Below are 17,227 nucleotides of genomic sequence, written 5' to 3' on the forward strand. Positions count from 1 at the left end.
TTTTTTTTTCCCTCAATTCCCCAATGTTCTACATTACTTTATAGTCAGGATTCTGAACTTTAAAAATAGTTAAAAATTATTAGGTTCTTTTCAGCCAAGAGTAAGGCACGTTTGTGCCTCACAGGTACTGCTCCCGTTTACATCACTTTAAATAATTTTTCTGCCACAGTCAGCGTAAAAGTTTTTTGCCAGATTCACAGAAACCAGAATTTGAGCCCACAGCTTGCATAGACATTTGTGCAATTCCCTAATAGTTTCTTATACGCCTACAGCGGAAGAATGAATCAAGAATTAATTAGCACATCAGGAGATTCTCACCCCAGCTTCCTGTCTTTCTTTTGTATTTCATTATTATCCCTGCCTTCCAAATTGGTGTTCCCAGGCATGTAACAATATGCAGCTTTCGCCTGCAGAGGTTGGTAGGAAATACTCTTTGAGTTACTGTCTTGCATTTTTTGTTTGATTTCGGAGGTTTGGTGCCAAACTGCCAACAGTTGCACGACTTCAAGAAGAAACACAAGCGGGGTTGGTTGTTGTTTGGTGTTGTTCTTTCTTTCTTTCCTTCTTTCTTTCTTTTCTTTCTTTTCTTTCTTTTCTTTTTTCTTTTCTTTTTTATTTTCTTTCTTCTTTTTCTTTTTCTTTTTCTTTTTCTTTTTCTTTTTCTTTTTCTTTTTCTTTTTCTTTTTCTTTTTCTTTTTCTTTTTCTTTTTCTTTTTCTTTTTCTTTTTCTTTTTCTTTTTCTTTTTCTTTTTCTTTTTCTTTTTCTTTTTCTTTTTCTTTTTCTTTTTCTTTTTCTTTTTCTTTTTCTTTTTCTTTTTCTTTTTCTTTTTCTTTTTTTCTTTTTCTTTTTCTTTTTCTTTTTCTTTTTCTTTCTTTTCCTTCTTTCCTTCCTTCCTTTCTTCCTTCTTTTATTTTTTTTAGCTTCTACCTGATGTCATAATTTGCACTAAGCTTGCAGAAAGATAGGTAGATCTTTGTGAACCTTTTGGCAAACTTGGCATGAAATTTGTATTTGTAGTGAAGCTGAAATCCAGAGGATATTTGGGAGTTCACTGCAAAAAGTTCTCACCTCTCTGTGGGCATATTGGCTGCAGCAGATGCCAGCTGGATTGCTTGTTCTTCAGCCTCCTCTTCCCAGGCGCTTACAGAGCCAGTTTGGGGAGATGTTCGGCAGCACATGTAGGAGCAAGGAGCTGGTAGTCAGTGGAAACCAGGCACCTGCTTGCCCTTTTACCTTAGAAAACTTCCCTCATAAATTTTGAGTCACGGTGAAGACCTGGAAGGGAGAACTATTAAGTTGAGTGAGCTTGGGTGGAAAAAAGGCACAAAGCATCCATAACTGGGCAGAGCAAAAGCATATTCGCGTGCCTCAGCTTGCTAACACAAGGAAAAACTGTTTGGGGAAAACACCAGTCCTGGATATAGAATGCGTTACCAGAAAATACCCAAGGCATTTCAGCTGCTCCCTGGTAAATGCCTCTATGTATTTTATTTTATTTTATTTTATTTTATTTTATTTTATTTTATTTTATTTTATTTTATTTTATTTTATTTTATTTTATTTTATTTTATTTTATTTTATTTTATTTTATGCACTGTAACATTTTCTGCACGTGTGCTGTTGCCAAGGTGCCATTGGCATGCCATGAAGCCATGCCCTCATTTACCCTCAGAGTAATTTGTTCCAGTGTCTCCCTTCCTACGTACTGCTAAGGACTTCACCAGTCTGGGCTTAGCTCCTCTCAGATCTCTCATGCTCAGCTCTGGTGGGTTGTGTCCTCCAAGAAGCAAGTATTGCAGTAAAGTTCTGCTTTCAGCTTGGTGGCATCTCTCATAGCACCTGGTCTTCTGGTACTGAGTTCTTCTTGACCAGCACACCGGCTTTGTGTCAAGGGAACAGCGTTCCTAGAGCTGTCATTTTTGTCTATGAAGTATAAATAGCATTTTCTGACCGCTCGCCATCTGATGACCTTTTGTGAAATGTCAGGCCAGTTTTGTTTCTGCAGCTGCAGCTGTAGATATGTATGTTCTCCCATTCCTTACATCCTTCTCGCTGGACTTCCCCATGCATCTGAAAGGTCCTGTTATCTCTCTTCCCTTGCCATAATGTGCTCTCTGACATCGCCATACCCTTTTAAACCTGGCTGTGCTCGCTCTGGTCCACTTGTGTTTCAGCTGTGCTTTGTGTGGTCCTTTGTTATGCGTTCCTGTGTACAACACAATTCTCAGTGCTTTAAAGTGTTGGGATATTAACAACATTGATGATCTGCCTCAGAAACAAGAAGGAGAAAAGGAACTGTGGCTGACTGCATTCTCAAGGGTAGAGTAGGTAAAAGGCACAGAGAAGCTTCAAGCTGAGACTGAATGGCCACCGTATATAAAAGGCAAACAAACAAACAAACACAAAACACCCCCCAAAAAAGGCTATATACTGAAATAGAGTTCTCCACTAGTTGGAATGATTGCTACTCTCCTTCTGAGCTGGAGTGATTCTTCAGGATCTGGTTACGGTCTGCTTAAACTCAGCAGTGTTTAAATCAAGGTGATATTTAGTTTCTGTGAGCCAGAGTCTCCTTTCAGACTGATAACCATCTAAAGTAACCACAGATTTACACCTAGGTAAAGCAGTGTGTTCTGGGGGGCAATTTTGGACTTATACCACTCTAAGTGGAAAAAGAATGTGGCAATAAACAACAATAAAAATGCTTTATTAAGCTGATATGAGTGCACTAAAGTCATAATAAGCACATCTATTTACATTAGCATCCATTAAAACGTAGCACACACATTATCTAATAAAAATGAAGTTTAATGCGGATGCCAGGCTGTGACATTGTTGAACAATTGACTTTTATCAGCTCAGTGAAATAGGTCCCATTTTAAAGAGCTCTGCCTCTCTGTCTCGAGTGGTAAGCAGGAACTACTAACAAGTTATCTCTCTTCATTTTCCTGTTCTAAGTTGTACTAAGAAATGCTCGGTATGTGCAGAGGTTGTGATAGCAAGACCCAGAGTCTCGCTATGATACATTGGCATGGAAGGCCAAATCGTGCCTATCACAAGTCAACCTTGCAATTTCTCCTCCTCATTATTTATTATGACATGAACACACTGGCAGTGCTTGAATAATCATGATGAAACTACAGGAATGAGTCAGGTGATTGGGATTTGGAATTTAGATGTTTCCCCAGATGATTTGACTTCAGAAGTGCTCTACCAGGCTCGAAGTTACTCTTCCGTTTCCAGTACGTGAATTTTACCAAAGTTCTCACTTAGTATAATCACTATTTTATATCATTGCACAGTAATAACTGTCTAATATACTGTAAATTATTATAGCTCTCTTCCTCTAATTTGTTTGCTAAGAGGAAACAGGCCATTTTTATGAGAGAGAAATGAAGCGGCATTTCTCAGAAAGCAAAGCATGCAGATGACCATCTTATTATTAGAAAAAAGGAAACATCAAAAGATGTGAGCCGTTTGTTTAATCATCCCAAGCTACCGTGGTCACCCTTTCAGTGAGCCTCCTTCAGTTTTCCCACCCCTTCCCTCCACGTCTCCTTTGCACAGTCTGCAGTTGTTCATCATACAGACCCTGAGAAAAATGCAAAGAATATTGTGCCCCATCCTGGCAAAAATGTCTGTGCCCCCCCAGCCTGTAGATGCTGAGGGCATCAAGTGGAGGCTGCTCCCGAGTCAAAGCAGAGCTGCCTTGGAAATAACTCCACAGGCAGGAGGGCTGCAGCTGTAGCTTGTCTCAGGTTGTGGCTGAGAAACATGAATTTGGAACAGCACCTGGATTTTTTTTTATTTTATTTTTTGTATTTCTACAAATAGCTGGACTTGTTTTTTTTTTTGCCCGGTTCATTCACCCCTGCGTATCCAGTGTGCTTCACCTTGCATGTCCCCGACGAGTCTCCAGGTCTGGATTTCTTTGTGACCGCATGGGACCTAGTCAGATGTGCACTCACCTCCAGCCCAGGCTGTCACATTCTTTCTTGACTACTTATGTGTGCAAAGTCTAGTGTTTTAAAAAGTCTGCCATTTGTACACGTTTTTTTTAAATGCTTATGCTGTAATGATTTTAAAGCTTTTGCTTTTTAAAGAGTAAATCTGGCACAGTGAACGATTATTAAAAGTAGTTTCAGCTTGTGTTACGGATACTTGATGTAGGTCTCCAGAGAAAGGCTTACAGACTCTATGAGTAATAATTAAGTTTTCTTTTAAGAACATTGCAAAGAGATTAAAAATGTTCAAGACTAAAACCACTGCATACTGCTTTAATACATGGTGTTGTCCATATAATTGTATAGAGAAAATGAAGTGTTGTTTTTATTTATTTTATACCTTTATTTTGTTCTGAAATGGGCACTCACTAATAGTCAATATTCCCTTTCAAAAATGGTTTTATCACAGTTTTATCACATTTAATAGAATAGGTTTTACCAAACTTCCATTTAAACTGGGAGGAAAGTATCTCCTCATTTCTCCAGTTTTAAAAATTTTATTTTGAACCACCCAAGAGTACAAAAAACTGTGAGAAAGGAGACAGTATTGGAGAGACAGCAACAGAAGTTTGGAAATATTTCCATGAAAAATATCAGAATAAATGATTTTTTTTAATATATATATATTTTTTTTAGAGGGGGACAAAGTAAGTAACAATTTTTTGCTAATCAACCAGCAAGTAAACAGTTTCTTTTGCCCCACTCCAGTTCATAGGGTCCCAGGGCTGAACTACACTTCTCCTCCTCCTCCTCCCCATGCAGGGAAATACTTGTTTGTGCTGTGGAACCACCACCACCTGCTGTAGTAAGAATTATGGAGCAGCTGCACTGAGCAGCATTTTCTTGGTGTAAAATTGCTGGAGAAAGACAAAAGTTGAGGGCCCTTAGTATTTTGCTAAGGATCGGACCCTTAAGACAAACGCAAGACATTTTACATAAAAAATTGGAGTAACTGAAATACAGGGCAAAAAAAGAGAACGTGGGAAGGAGCAAGAAGAGAACAAGTCAGAGTTGCTAATCTTTTCATCTTCTTTATGAGTGCATTTTTTTTCCTTCGTGTTTTGTTTTTTTTTTTTTTTAAAGTGCCATTGCTGCATTAAAGCAACTCAGAAACTTGCTGTGTAGTGAAGCCCCAGAATTAGTACCATACCCTGTACAGGGTTACATAAAATAAGGTGTTTTTTTCCTTAAATCTAAAGATTGTTCATTCACACAGCTCACACGTTATAATCAAATGGGAGCCCAGGAAAATGGTCCACGGGATCTATTCTGACTTTAGTTTGCCTGTAACTCCCGGTGAGGTGGGTAGAAGTCAGGATCACACTGTGGCAGGAGAATAGAAGCCCTTGTGTTCTGAGATGGACTTATCACATGGTTAGCAGCTGGAATTTATGTGAAGTCTTATTAAATAAAACAGCAGTAACCAGTCACCTCCTGCTGCAATATAGTTGAAGGTACAGTACCTGAATGTTTTCAGAAGCACTTGACCTCTCTGTTTCTTTAGCATCTCTGTATTTTCTCTCGCTTGCACTTGACAGTTTTGGACCTCATAGTAAAGTTTTATTATTGTTTTTATTACAATTTAGGATCATGATAATTTAAGGGTTCGAGTTATATGATTGCAAGTTCATTAAAAGAAGATTAAGACATGCCCAGAGAACCTCTATTAAACTTTAGTGTTTAATGTTAGTTTTTATTTTATTAAGTTGATTTTTATGCACATATATATTTGTTTATATAGATTTGTATTTAAATGTGTATGTGCGTGTATATATATATATATATTTTTTTTGCCTAAAGAATATCTAGAGATGGTGGGTAGAACATCTGGAATACTTGTGTAGAACAGAAGTGTGAATGGAAACAATACTGTATTTACATAATAGCACAGGATTTTTCATTAAAACAATTCCGGTAATATTTATAGTTGGCAAATTACAACACTTAAAGATCTGATCTCCATATGGGAGCACTTAGACCTTTGAAATATTATATTGTTTTTAATTGTCTCTCATTCAGTGAAGGGATTATAATTTTGAGGGTGGTGGGTCACAGTGCACCAAGCCACTACACAGCCAACAGAGAAATCCGTGGATTATTGATGTATCCCCTGGTAATGGTAATTTTGGTGTTTTATAAAGTTTATTAGTTTTGTACAGGAGCAGCAAAGACTGGACAGTTTGTCAAAGCAGAGAGGAGAAGTCTACAGGGTGGCTGACCTCGCTTGGTGCTCATGGCCCTGAAGCAGTGTCCCTTGCTGCAGGACCTTCAGGGGGTTGAGGGCTGGACTTCTCTGGCAGAAAAGGCCCTGTGTTTTAGTTTTAATGGCAGTGGTACTAGAAATCTCCTGGCCCATCCCTCCTTCATTGCCCTTAGAGGATCTCAGACACACTCCCCCTTGTTTGTTTTCAATGAGACACCTTGCAAAGGTGTGAGCTGTGGAGTGAAGTAGGCTTCTTGTGAAACCTGGGGACTTCTCCAGAAGGATGTCTCAAAGCTCGGGTTACTTAAAACAACTGGAAAGTAAGATGGTAATTAATACTGTCAACCTGATCTGGAACATGATATGAAAAAGAAAAGAAAAATAAAGAAAGTGGAAAAAAAAAAGACTGGCACATCAGGCAGTCCATGTAGTGTCATTTGCTTGCGTGGAGTTTGTCTGCAACGTGTTTCCTGTGGCTCCCAGCAGGTCAAGGCGCTGATGGGGAGGGCAGGTCCTCTAAGGCAGGCAAATGACAAAATCAGCATTTCTGTGTGTGCATACAAATGCACAGCAACTGCGAAAAGCTGATTCACCTGCGTTAAGTGTGCCTTGAACTTACTCACAGTGATCAAGTCAGCAGGAGAGGATAAGTTATAAGTGAGTGAATGACAAGCGATGAAAGAGCAGAGTGGCACAAAATACTGGTTTCTTGCCCCTGGCTTCTTCTGGCTTTATGTCTGTGTCTGCTATGAAGTGAATGGATTAAAAGCCCATTGGAAGAGTATGTCACATCACAGTAAAAGGCTGGTGAAATTGCTAGACAGGATGCCCAACCCACGTCCCTGGAGGAGCCCGTTGACGATCTCATACTCTCCCTCTCATTCTCTCTATAAATGGGGCCAAGCCCCTGCTGATTATGCTGAGGAAAGCCAAAGAAAGGCTCAGAAGGTAATTTGTGCTTTACCTCATGTTGTTGTCGGATTTCAGGGCAGTGGAGTTGGGGAAAGTGTATTGTTCGTACCCTGCGCTCCGCTCCCAGCAGGCAGCTCCGATAAGCTGTGCCTGCCCCTAAGAGAATGTTATCTAAACAGCAAGCAGTTTACTTCTCTGTAAATAAGGAAAGGGACTGATACAGACCTGCTGAAGTAAATGACTATTGTTAAAATAGATGTTTTTTTCTCTTTAGGGGAAAACTAGGCATCCCTTTTCTGGTATCGCAGAATAAGCGCTGCAGGAAGTTTAAGTTAGCATGTCACTACCCACCAGTGGCTCTGCTCCTGCTTGACATGCCTGGGTAACTCGCACCTTCTGTTTTCAAATTTCCTGTCCAGTTCAGATTTTTCAATAAGTGACTGCATACTAACCCCATCTCTCATGTCACAGTCTTCTACTTGTTTCAGAAGCCCTTTAAAGGTACTGTTGTGAAAAAGAAAGAAGGCAGCAGCCCTTAGTTTTTGTCAGTGAAAATCTAAGTCCATGCGTCAGAGGTTTTTTCTATTGCTCTCACTGTTTCCTTCGGTGGGAATTAACTTTGTCCCCTGTCAGAGATTTTCTCAGCATTCACATGACATATCCAAGCCAGGGGTAGGTTGCCATTTTTTTTTTGAGCTCTGTGAATATTAACCTCATGAAGAACAGCAGGAAAGATGAATTCATTATAATCTGTATATTAAAAACTTGAAAGTCTCAAGTGCTCACTTATACTGCTAATTAATGTTTCTCCCTGCAAGCTTCCCTTTAATCAGAGTTTAGCTATTGACGTAAGTATATTTTGGTTCTTTCTCTGAAATGTGACATTTCACTCTCCTTCCTTCGTCTTCTCCCAGTCACCATAGCCCCCAAACCTATAAGATGCCACAAAGTGACTTGACAGAAAACCTGGCTTCAGATGTTCCCTTCTGCATGTCCCATTCACGTTTCTTCTCCTGACTTCTTTAAACCTTCTCAAAGCAAACCCTCATTTCATAGCTGCATTTGTGCATCCTGGCTTCTGGGTTCCCCATTCATGTAAGGGTCACAGGAGGCAGACAGGGAAAAAGCTCTCTAGGGCATATGTGCTGTAAGGTTTTAAGGATCAGAATGAGAAGGGAAACCTATTGTGTCACGTGAACTAATGCCAAGTATTAAACTGTCGTGCCAAAGTTAAGCTGGGATGCCGTTCCGGATGTGTTTCTCTATTCCCATGTCTGGTTTTTGTATGATGAAACATTGGAGAGGTGTCAGGGTGCCTGTGTTGTTTGTGATGATGATGGCTGAGAAGTCTTGTGGTGATTGCAGCCTAAAGTTAACTTTTTGGTTTCATGCAAGGGCTGTGAGGATTAAGAATCGTTTGAGTCAGGCATGCATCTTTTCCCTGTGTAGTTATGGTAGTAGTTTAGCATAAAAACAGCATATAAATGGTTCATCGGAAAAAAAAAAGAGAAAGGAAGAAATTGTGGAGTGTTGACATACTGTCTAAAAACAAACTGAATGCTGCTTTGTCTTCAATCCTTTTCCATTTTTAATAAATACAGCATGTTTTTAGTTTAGGAATCAGCTTCTAAGTTTGTTTTTAATCACACAGGCTGTGAAGCTTCAGTTTTGTGTTCAGTAACATAGCTACAGCCTGCAAAATTATTCTTTCCAGGAGAAAAAAAAACATAATGGTACAGGAAAAAAACATCATGTTTTTCAATGATGTTGTACGTACAAGAAAATGAGAAATCTTCTGAGCAGCTCTAAACACCTTGTTCTAGGTTCCTTGCAATAAGTTTACTTTTGACTTTAGGTACTTACCATCCAAATCATTGTAAAGTCTTTTTTGACGTCTAAGCTTTAATATCCCCCCCCCCCTTTTTTTTTGCACTTACTGAAATGTAAATGGTAATGAGAACACAAATTAAAAAAAAAAAAAAACCACGCCTCCTGGCACCATGACAGTTGGTATTAAACGAAGCCCAACAGCATTAAAATAATTATTGGGAAAGAATTATCCCAGTCTGCTACCTAAGGCAAAAGCCCCTTTTACCTTTCCATTGTTCTGCAAAATCTCCTTCAGAGCTGCATTAAGCAATTCACAGCATACTCAGCAAACACTCAAATATGAGGCTATTTTAAGTTGACATCTAGTGACTTAAATCCCCATGAGTGATTTTCAGAATATTGCCAGCTTACAGAGTAGACTTATCAACTTCTTCGCTGATAAAGATCTGTTTGATTGTTGTTTATTCCCATCTTTCAAGCTATGTAAGTTAGTTGGAGATGGGATAACATTATTATGCAGAATGTCTCCTTTTTCCTGCTGGCTTTCAGCACTTGGTCTGTCTCAGTTGTATTGGCTGTTTCTGCAGATGTGTTTGCTATCAACCTCTTCCAAAGTTAGCCATTCGAGCTGGATTTTGTATACAACAGATCATGTTCCTCTTTCATTCTTAATTAAACAGCAGATATTCTTCTCCATTTAAAACACTCGAGGGTTCATTTTCTTCCTTACCCATCCATGCACCCTGAGTTCCCAGGTTTCTAGTTCACCGTTACTCCAGATTTTCTTCCCCTTACTCTACAGAGATTTGTTTCCCGCAGTCTCTATTGAATCTCTTTAAAGACCCCTTCAGGTGTTTGTTTGTTTGTTTTCTGATAGACTGATAAAAGATTTACAGTGATTTGGAGCTGTCTTCGTGAGATTTCCTCCTCTGGAAGGAATCTTCTGTTCCTCCGTGGAGAAGCAGCAAAAGGCTCCTGGGTCAGGGCTTGCTCAGAGCGATGAGACCTGTGCTGTGCAGGCAGGCAGGCATGGGCGAGCGGCTCCTTGCCAACATCCACGCCATGCAGAGGAACTGTAGAGCCAGGAACCAACACAAGCCAAAAAGGCAACGCTCAGCGGTAGCTCCTGTGGCCATGGGTCCCTGCTGAAGATGCCTGCAGCATGAGGAGCAACCCTCTAGAGTTGTACGGATAGGAACTAAGGTTGTAAGGAGGCAGAATCTGACTTTGAGGGAAAAAAGAGTACTAGCAGATGTTACATTTGTCCTGAGAGAACCAGCCAAGTCCAAGGTTTTACGAGCTTCTTGCACATCGCGTTTCTCCGGGACAGTAGTAGCCTTTTCAGAACAGGCAGTGAGGTAGGGTGGCCGTTGTAAAGGCAGCTGCACCACGTCAGAGCACTGCCACCTCTCACCCTTTGCAAAATCCCTGCTCACCTCTTCTGTAGCTGAGGTATTTGTCTCACTGGTACAGCAATGTTCAGTTTGCAGTTTTTGCGTGCGTGCTAACAAATCAATTGCCTTCATACCTAGTTTTTCTATTCATACAGCAGTGGCATTTCTTTTAAGAGATCTGTGCAGTCTTAACTGTCACTTTCCATGTCTTACCTGGTGGATGTTACTCACTCGTGGTGCACAGACCTGCTCTTGAAGGCTCGATTATGTTGTACAAGCAGCCTCAGAACAAGAATCCTCTGTGGGACTTGTATAGAATGAAACTGCATGGTACTTTCCGGAAGGCTCTGTGCTGTTTTACAGTAGTAATCAGTTCCTGTAATTTATGAGAATTCAGGCCCATGTTTAACAGTTAGCACAGCTTATGCAAATTTGAAATGTCCAGCGTCTCTCATCACAGCTGGGTTTAGGAACAAGCTTTGCTTGGGGATGCTTTGCCAAGATAACAGTGTGGGTCCCTCGTGCGTAGGGGGCCCTGCCTTCAGTTTCTGGGCCTCCACAAAACTTGCACTGGGTCTCTTTGCTAGAAACCTTTGTGCATCCCTCTCAGAGTGCCGGCACCCAAATGTGGGACAGAGAGAGAGAAAACACACATTTGCATGGGAACTGAAAACACTGTGGGATTTATTCCTTTAAGTCTGTGGCTCTTTCTCTAAGCTCAGCTTGTAGAAGTTTTTGGGTGGTTTTTTGGTTGTGTTTTTTTTTTCCCTTGCCATGAAGGGTTTTCAATAACAAAAGCGCAGAGGTAGCAAATTTTAAAGGAAGATGAATAGCTTTGAGACTGAAATGAGGGCCATTCCTGAAATGTGGAACATTTCAGAGGTATGCTCCCTGCAGAAGCTAAATGCAGTGGAAAAGAAAATACATCATATTTGGAGTAAGAGCTAATTTATCCCCACACTGGAAGAGATCCCAATAATCTTTTAAGCATTGAAGACTTCAATGAGTTTCAGAAATCTCTCATCACAGGCGGATGGTCTTTTGTCATATAGGAGGATCGTGAAGGTTTTGGCAGCTGCAGGAAAAGGATACCTCCTCTTTCTCTCTGTTGGCCTGCACACAGTGATTCATCTTGTCTGAGGGAAAGGAAAACCAAAGCAGTAGGGTTCTAGTCAGAAATTAGTCACTGTGAGACACCGTTCAATCAGTGGCCCAGGGTTGGGATTTTTTTGTTTTGTTTTCTTACCCGAAGTCATGTGACTTACTCTCCTTCCTTGTTGTTCCTACCTTGGGTGCTTCTGGTGGGACACTTGGGTTGTTATTAGCTTGATTTGGTTTAAGCCTTCACCTTGCAGCTGAGGGGGTTTCGTTGTGGATTTGAAGCTCCTGATCAGCATCAAGGCTGCTCTTCCTGTAGCTGGCGATTGCACAGAAAAGGTAGCACTGTTCCCATCAAAACAACTGGAGATGAAAACCATGAGCTCCTCTTGTGGTCTGGTCGTTCACCTTTCCCTGGCTTACATAATGAATACAAATAAATAGGAACACTACGGTATGCCAGTACAAGAAAAGAAAAAAAAATGCACTACTGCATTTATAATCATTATAGATGGAACTTTTTACAGTGGTAGATTCATGGTAAAATATGAGGTTACTATCTTTGCCAGATACCACCTTCCCCACAGTAGCTACGTGAACATTAATCTCCCAAATAAGTAATGATCTATATGCACTGTGGTAGCCAAACTGGGTGCTAGGCCTTAGCAGTACATTTGTACAGCGTTCTGGTCCCCTTGAAGGTGATGTGGTTTCATATTTTCATCTCCTTAGCAGCCTGTTGCGTTATAACATATTCTGTTGATCACAGGGACATACCTTATTCCTTCTCTTTACAAGATCCGTGTTCACACAGAGACTGCAGAGAAAGAGCCAGCAAAGTCCTCACATGCTGCTCTGGGAGAGCATGGGGAGAGGCTTTCATTTAGTTTTGTGGTTTTTTTGCAGAAGATTCCCTGAATCCTTGTCATCTCACTTAAGTGGAAGATCTTCTAATAACAGTTTTCGCTGTGGCATACTTTTGATGTGAATATTCATTTCCAGATCACCTTAGCAGTGCTCTGCTGTTCATGGAGAAAGGTTTCTTAGTGCTCATTCGTCTGATACCGCATGAAGATGGACCTTTCATACGATATGGAAACTTTTTTGGCACTTCAGAGGTGGACTTTGTAGGTGTCGGGACACTAGCTGTCTGCCTCTGTGGAGGACAATTCCTAAGCATATTGCTCCCTCAAAGCATTGTAGATGTTGATGTGCTTTCATGCAGTGACTAGTGGCTGACCTCTTGCTGGCCTGTAAACCTGAAGAGGGATCACTTGTGCTTTCCTCTTAAAAATGCCTTTTCCCAACCCAAACCATATTCTGTCATGATGTGTATGGAGGAGGAAGGAAAGGTATCATTCTTTTGCTCGGCACAAGAAGTAGGAAGAAACCAAGGTGAGGAATGAGCCTGCCAATTATCACACCACCCAAAAGAAACGCAGAGCAAAGTAACTGAGCTAGCCACATGTGCACAAGATTCAAGAGGTTTTACGGGCAAAATGCAGTTCTTTAAAAATTCTCTGAACCACGGTGCCCCTCCACAGTAGTGGCTTGATTGGTGTTTCTCCTGTGCTTGGAATTAGAAACACAAATGTCAAGGCTGGTTTTCTTTATTTGTGTAGCAATGGAGGAAAGTTCACTCCAGAGACAGAAGAAAGAACGAGTCTGGAACATGAGGCACAGACAAGGGCTATAATGGAAATTAATTGGGTAGCATGTTAAATAATATTACTTTAATCCTGCAGCTTTGGGCAGTTGAGCTGAATTTCTATTTTATGGCATGTTTTACAAACTAAAATATTTTAGGGCTTGGAAACTGCTCAGCTTTAGTAGTTCAGTTCAGGAAATATGCTTCCCTGCTATCAAACGCCGCAGTCTGTACTCTGCATTATTAGCCATGGCATGGTGCGTGCAGACAGTTCTCGTTTGCTATCTCTGCTGAACCTTTCACATCAGCTCATTTATCTTTCAGGTGTTATAATAATTGACCCTCAATCAGTATTCCATTATCCTAAACAGGCAATTATCCACATTGTCACTTTTGCATTTGCTCTTTTGACCCAGAGGTCACGGAGGCCTAGTGTAACTGAATCCTACAAAATTATTCCCTTACCTGTCATATAAATAGTCATCCTAGCAAAATGAGACCCATGGGGGCTTTTGCTGAGGTGTTGAGAAGGCCAGTCTAACTCAATCCTTTATTCTACTCTTTAAGGAATGCAGTACTGTTTTGGCACTCTATCAAAATAAAACAAAGTTCCATTTTTTAGCCTTCTTTTTTTTTTCTTCTTCTTCTTCTCTCTCTTTTTTTTTTTTTTTTTTTTTTATAAGTGAGCACCCCTGCACTTACAAACGCTTCTTTGTGGCCTACTTTATTGAAATTTCCATTCAGCTCTTCCATCTGTTAGCTGTGTTTACCGCTATTCCTGGGGAAAGAATTCTGCATTTCACCTTCATTTGGGGGTGTAAGGTCATAAAACTGTCTGGATTATTTCAGCTATATTTATACCTAAGTTAATATTACTTCTTTAACAGGTTTAAAGCTTTTAATTCCCTAGTTCATTATTCACGGTGAGTGAACTGAAGTGAACGAAGTTTTTGTTTTACGAAGAGGAAAGCTTTCGGTATTCAGAAACTGTTCTGCAAATGTGAATTGTAACCACTTCACCTCAGCTCCCCAGTTCCGATTAGGCTCATGTTTCACACCCTCCCTCTGCTGCTCACGGCCACCAAATGTTTCATTTCACTAGCTTCTGTGACTAGTTCATGTGGACACACACTAGGGTTACCTTTACGGATGCGGTTTTGTGTCTGTCTTGGTAAAGCTGGCAGGGAGGCAGGGTGCGTTGATATGAAGAGCATGCACGCAGCTCACCTCATTTGTAGGGCCTCATTGGATTGGTGCCGGGCCATCTCAGAGCCTTTGGTACACCACTGAAAGGGCGATAACTCCTGTCTCATTGGAAGGAAACTACATCTAAGAGAGATGGAGTGACCTTCCTGAGGTTGCAGGGGGCAAAGGAGGGAAGTGAGGCTTGGTTATGCAGTATACAGTGCAAGGCACGAAACAAGTACACCGTGGTTCCCTCCAGCTGCTCTGTTTGGATGCACACATTCTGAAATCCAAGGTAGGCAAAAACTGGAAAGGGTGAGGGGAGAAACGAGCTTTGCTCTGATGCAGGCCTTGTGTTTACATCTAGCTGCCGAGTCCCAGCCTCGCTCCCTGTTCCATCTGTTCTGGTTTGCTAGGAGGAGATAGTCAGCACCTTGAAATGCTGGCCTGGCACTACTCCAGCGAGAAACTGGGAGTTGAAGTGAGAACACAAATGCAATTTATTTTTCTTTGTTGAAATGTGCGTATTTTCCCAGTGGCAACACGACTCAATAGTTGAAATAATGTTATTGAGAGTAGAGAGTGGAGTCCCAGTGTGAATACTCTGCACACAGGCCCTCAAGCTTAAGCCAGCAAATGTCTGGGCAATATTTAACTTGCTATTTCTTTAAATAAATAAAAAAAAAAAGTGAGGATATTTTGGGACTTTCTTTGCATACTGGTATAGGAAAACAATTGCTCTTGCATCTGTTTTTGTATTGCCTTGTAGTAACACACATTTTCTGCTCAATCACTTGGGCTTCTCATTTTTGTAACATCCTTTCCCAACACCTTCAGTGTTGGAGGCAATGCTTTATTTTCCATTAGGTGCAAAAGCCTGATCCAGGCATAAGAGGACAGGACTTGCCTACCCTCTACAGTGTCTACAGACCACAAGAATGTACAAGTGGCTGAGATGTTATCAGTGTTGTGGGAAAGGCAACGATGCCTCTATATTTAAAAAAAAAAAAAAAGACCCAAGAAAACAGTGGATGTCTGTATCATACCTGCTCTATATCAAACTCTATATTTGTCCTAAGAAGCAGTTATCTGAAATTTAACCCACGCTTAGGTTCTCGGATAATTAGCAGCAGCTTAAAACTATATTAAAAAAAAAAAAAAAAAAAAGACTTTTACTAAGAAAACTTGTTTTTTTTTTTTAAAAAAAAAAAAGAAGAAGAAAAAGAAGAAATGACAAAACAATGATCAGGAGAGTATCTCAGAGGCAAAAATATTTCAAGGTGAAAAGTAAGCCAAATTATTAGAAGGCTCAGCCAAAAATCTTTAAGCAATTAAGTAACTTGTATAGAAACATGCTGCTTCTGCATGTTCTTCTGTCTGAAGCAGGCTTTGTTAGAATGACGCTGCTGGCTTTTTGGAAACAGCAAGTTCGAGTTTGTTGTGGCACTTGTTGACATCAATACTGCGGTTTGCTGAGTCTCAAGCAAAAAGCCACCATGGGGGGAAACAATTGGCCCCTCTTCTCCTCCCCATCTGCTCGCACTGGCAGCAATAAGGTGAGGGGGAATTGAGCTGGCCCTTGAGTGGCTGGTTTTATGCCAGAAATCGCATTTGCTGGATTCGCGGAGTATTTTAACTTGCAGTGAGACCCTTGCAGTGACAGCTGACGCCTAGCACAGCTCTGTCGTTTCTGGATGCTCACTGTTGGAAGGCAGCAGGCAAGCCCTGAAGAATCCTTTCAGGATTTCCTTCAGCGTGGAGCTGGACCTACAACCCGGCTCGTCAGCCAGAAAGCCTAGCGCTATTCCCAGTCTTTTCCGTATTAATGCATTAATGTCAGCAATGTCCTCAGCACACGATTATCGGTTCAGTCACTCAGTCACTGTCTGTGTCTATCTGAGAGCACAGAGTCTCAACCTGACTGCAACTATTCTGAATGACAGGAATCAAACAGTATAATATATAATTATTATTACAATTATCTAATAATAAATAATATAATAAATAATGCTGGGCTAGAGCTCTGATAACATGCACAGAAGTTTGTCTTTAGGAAAAAAAGAAATTGAGTTAATTTTGTATATGCACAAGCAAGCATTAGTGTAATTTTCCTTTCATTGTAAGGCACATTTCGAAGGGTTAGTACAAACGCATGTGGCAATATTGCCTTGGGAACAGACCTGTATGTTGGGGTCTACAAGTGCTGGAGTTTCACTGTGGCTGCAGCCCTGAACCATTGACTATCTCAGAATGAGTTGTCTTGTTTTGCATTCTCTTACTTTCCTCATCAATGAAACAATAATAGATACTTCATTTTCTTGTGCTATTTTGGGATGTACTGGTGAAAAGCATTGCAGAAGTAGAGGGTATTTTTGTATAGCTTATTACAGCTAGACATGAATATGAACTTATATTGAAAGAGGTGATAATACCAGAAATGTTGGCTAGGGGAACCGAGACCGTCCCCTGTGTTTGGATACCAAATTGGTGAACGCAGAAAGACTGAAGTAGCTCTCCACAATACTTATGACAGTCTATCTCTAACTTAAATATTTTACCTATCATAACATACTCAGTCTGTTTTGTTTTTTTTAAATGACACGTATGCTACCAAGATGTAGTCACTTCTTATTTCATACAAGCATGTACCAAGCTAGTGAAGTTACGCTCTGCATATGCTAGTGTAATGGAATGAAAGAGGCAGGCTTATTTTATTTTATTTTATTTTAATTTAATTTAATTTAATTTTAATGGATTTTAAGTTTTCCATTTTATATGTGTAAAGCCGTCTACATTCACACAGTTATACAGTGGGATCAAAAAACCTGTATATGCACCTCACACACAGTAAACAAATTGTGCAACTCCATTCACACCCTTACTGGGGGCTCACATTTGCTCGCTATCCGCTGCAATAGCACAGCAACTGATTTTGTAGTACTTCATCTTACA

At 40.5% G+C, this 17,227-nt stretch overlaps 1 protein-coding gene and 1 long non-coding RNA gene across 4 annotated transcripts in view; both read left to right on the forward strand.

Moving 5' to 3' along the window:
• Positions 1 to 15,506, forward strand: part of LOC308189350 — a 117,512-nt gene extending 102,006 nt beyond the window's left edge. Inside the window, exon 2 of the long non-coding RNA XR_013946313.1 lies at positions 1 to 15,506. This exon is cut by the window's left edge and continues 45,518 nt beyond it. This is a non-coding gene — a long non-coding RNA (uncharacterized lncRNA).
• GMDS (GDP-mannose 4,6-dehydratase) overlaps positions 1 to 17,227 on the forward strand; it is a 409,857-nt gene that overhangs the window by 287,344 nt on the left and 105,286 nt on the right. The gene's annotated exons all lie outside the window — the stretch shown is intronic.

The sequence above is a fragment of the Anser brachyrhynchus genome, assembly GCF_964034855.1.
Source record: "Anser brachyrhynchus genome assembly, chromosome: 2".
NCBI lineage: Eukaryota > Metazoa > Chordata > Aves > Anseriformes > Anatidae > Anser > Anser brachyrhynchus.